We start from the raw sequence: 4,233 nt of genomic DNA, 5'->3' as shown, positions 1-4,233 counted from the left end.
TCGTGCTGTAACGTACAATTGACCTTATTTTAGCACCCAAAATACGTAATATTTCCAGATCAACTGTAATATGATTACCATTGTATTCAAGCATGTATAAGCACAATTTCTCCCCTTTCCAGCAAAATCAATGACAAGTCCTTCATGCTGCCCGTCTCTGCATGATTGAAGAAGGAAATAAGCTCACTGACTGACAGGTGGGGAAGCGAAACCTACTGCGTGATAGGGAAAGGGGGAGATAAGCCGTGTGGGGAAGCTGCTTTTTTCTCCCGATCTGTCCAATTTATCACCTCTAAAATGTAAATAAAACACTATAAAGAGTTTATATAACGTGTCATTACATACCTATATGAAGGTTTGTGTCGAATTTGAATCGGGTTTTTAGGGCGGCGCTAAAGTCATCTTCAGAAGTAAACAGCGGCTGTCGCGGCTTTTGAGAGTCATGATGGCTTGCAGTGATGACGCAAAAAATGAATGCATTAGGTTGTACAATTGACTGTATCCCCCCTTACCCGGTCCCTGTCCCTTTCTTATTTTTAAACTGCGAGAGAAGTTGGTGGAGAGAGGCTGTACAACACAGAATGAGTTGCTTTATACATGCTATATGTATAAAGTACAGCGTCGGAGGGGTGAGTTTGTTCAACTTTTCCCCAATACTATCGGTCCATTACCATGTCAATCAATGCTTGTAGTTCACACCTCAGATTTTGATGCCAACACAGTCACTACTGTGCCATGTTATGACTGACTTGTGGTCATTGCCCTTGCTAGTTTGATTGTATTGGTATTCCAAGCCTTAGTTACATTTGTCAGTTTTTGTCGAAAATATTGAGTAATTGAAACTGAAACAGTACATCCCGAATGGCTGCAGGCAGCAAACAATGTACCAGGCCAGCTGTCATTTACAACCTGATAGCAATATTTGTTGGATTACCAAGAAATGTATTGGTGAATTATCTATATTAATCATGCATTGAACTGCATCCATTTATTCTGACAACAATGCTTCACTCTACGTCATGGAATTTGTCAAATATAATATATTTTTAAAAGCTCTTGTAAAGTTGTTTTTGTAGCATAAACCAACGTGGTCTCAGAGCATTACATATTATTCTGCACATAAATCCGTGACACTCCATTTAGTATGATATGTTACAATTCGTATGGTATGTATTAATTTGTGGATATCCATCATCCATTTCGTATGTTAAGATACAAATGACGATTCGTATGATATGTTACGAATTGCAATTTGTACAATATGTTACATATTTGCAAAACGTATGATATGTTACGAATTCCCATTTGATGTGGCTAACGTTAGCTAGGTGGCTAACGATAACGTTAGCTATCTCTATGGGTTAGGGTTAGGGGTTAAGGTTAGGTTAAGGTTAGAAGTTAGATTAAAGGTTTAGTGTTAGGGGAAGGGTTAGGTAAAAGGGTAAAGATTAAGGGAGGGGTTAGCTAACATGCTAAGTACCTGAAAAGTAGTAAGTCGTTGCAAAGTTGTCCGTGATGAGATTCGAACACGCAACCTTTGGGTTGCTAGAAGTTCATGTTATACGCCCACCCATCCACCCAGACCAAACAACCTTCTATCTTATGTAACCATACCAAACTTAACATACCATACTAATTTGAGTGTCCCAGATTTACATTTACTATGTTATGTCTAGTAGTCTATGAGACCAGTGAGCATAAACTGGGAATTTTATATTTTTCACAGATATTACGAATGTCTGTTTGTTTCATTTCTGCAAAGTAGTTCAAATGCTGTCAGTTCCACTTTAAAGCCATACAGAGTGCAAGGACCCATGAAAAAAGAATGAATCATCGCACGAATGCTAAATGTTTGGCTCATATGTAACCTACAGCGCTTTCAGAAAGTATTCTACCCCTTGACTTATTCCACATTTTGTTGTGTTACAGCCTGAATAAAACATTTATTAAATATATTTTTTCTCTCACCCACCTATACACAATACCCCATAATGACAAAGTGAAAACATGTTTTTAGAACTTGTTGTAACTTGACAAGGAATGCCCACACAGATTTCAATATTACTTTCCTTTACTTTCAACCTAAGAAATAAAAGGTGTACAGCCATGTACAAACGGTACAAATACAGCAAAACGATACAGCCCACTCAACAGGTGGTAGAGTCGCATTGTGCAGATCCGACTCTCGGTGTTGATGTCCTCAAAGGGGAAAGGTCACGGTCAATGCCAATGCCAATAATAACCATATAAACATGAATAGCAAACATACTATACCGCAGGTAAGTACAATACATATTCCATGTAATTATTTATATAGTGTCCACACAATAACAGAACTTTAAGTACATTTTATACAGAAATATTTCATTTACATAAGGTTTTACACCCTTTGAGTCAAATATATGTTAGAATTAGCTTTGGCAGCGATTAAATCTTTAAGTCTTTCTGGGTAAGTCTGTAAGATTATTGTCCTGCAGAAAGGTACATTTGTCTTCCAGTGTCTGTTGGAAAGCAGACTGAATCAGGTTTTCCTCTAGAATCTTACTTCTTAGCTCTATTCCGTTTCCTTTTATCCCAAAAATGTAACTAGTCCTTGCCGATGACAAGCATATCCATAACATGATGCAGCAACCACCATGCTTGAAAATATAAAGAGTGGTACTCAGTGATGTGTAGTGTTGGATTTGCCTCAAACATAACGCTTTGTATTCAAGACATAAAGTTACTTTATTTGCCATTTGTTTTGCAGTTTTACTTTAGCTTGTTATTGCAAACAGGATGTATGTCTTGGAATATTTTTATTCTGTACAGGCATCCTTCTTTTCACTGTCAATTAGATCAGTATTATGGAGTAACGACGATGTTATTGATCCATCCTCAGTTTTCTCCTATCACAGCAATTAAACACTGTAACTGTTTTAAAGTCACCATTGGCCTAGTTGTGAAATCCCTGAGCGGTTTTCTTCCTCTCCAGCAACTGAGTTAGGAAGGACGCCTGTATCTTTGTAATGACTGGGTGTATTGATACACCACCCAAAGTGTAATTAGTAACTTCACTTTGCTCAAAGGGATATTCAGTGTCTGCCTTTTAATTTTTTTTAGGTGCCCTTTTTTTACCAATAGGTGCCCTTATATGTGAGCCATTGGAAAATCTCCCTGGTCTTTGTGGTTGAATCTGTGTCTGAAATGCAATGCTCGACTGAGGGACCCTGCAGATAATTTAATGTGTGGGATACAGAGATGAGGTAGTCATTCAAAAGTCATGTTAAATACTATTATTGAACACAGTAAGTCCATGCAACTTATTATGTGACTTGTTAAGAACATTTTTACTCCTGAACTTATTTTAGGCTTGCCATACAAAGGGGTTGAATACTTATTGACTCAATACTTTTCAGCTTTTCATTTTGAATTAATTTGTAAACATTTCTGAAAACATAATTCCATTTTGACATTTGTGTGTAAGCCAGTGACAAAATCAAATTGTAATCCATTTTAAATTCAGGCTGTAACACAGCAAAATGTGGAAAAAGTCAAGGGGTTCTAATACTTTCCGAAGGCACTGTAGGTAATGAATATGACAGAGCGCTAGTCATCCCGCAACTGCGTGATAATAATTGGGATCTTGGGGTACGGCCTCGTTGCTGCAGTTTGATGGTGACCTTTACCAGCTGCTCCGGCTTTGATAATGATCGTGTCCAGCTTGGGGACAATAGAGCAGCTGAAATACCAGCCCAGTTAGTGTTTCAAGCCTTATCGCTCTGTCACATTGTAATAAACCTCTTTCTCTCTCCCTCTGCACCAGCCAGCATCAGGGGAGGCTTAGCAGATGCTTTCAGCCTGTACCTTGCCATCATTATCACCTGCGTCAGGACAAGCAACGGAGACAAAACAACTTTACAAGCTCAATCCAGGTGTGCTGTCAAAGCCCATAAAGGTTGATTTGTGACATTGTGTCACAACTTGACCTTATCATGTTTTATAGCTTGATGATATTTGAACCTATAAACTACACATGACAAGTGTTAGAAAGTGATCCCATTGAAGTACACAGTGTGGTATTTATACTGTATACACCTAGGCTACCCAAAAGTTGAAATTAATTAGAAATTAATAGAAAACCTCTCATCCAGTGTCACGTTCCTGACCTGTTTTCTGTTAGTTTTTGTATGTGTTAGTTGGTCAGGACGTGAGTTTGGGTGGGCAGTCTATGTTTTCTGTTTCTATGTTGGT

The sequence above is a fragment of the Salvelinus alpinus genome, chromosome 6 (assembly GCF_045679555.1).
Source record: "Salvelinus alpinus chromosome 6, SLU_Salpinus.1, whole genome shotgun sequence".
Classification (NCBI taxonomy): Eukaryota; Metazoa; Chordata; class Actinopteri; order Salmoniformes; family Salmonidae; genus Salvelinus; species Salvelinus alpinus.
Note: the sequence above shows the minus strand (reverse complement) of the source record.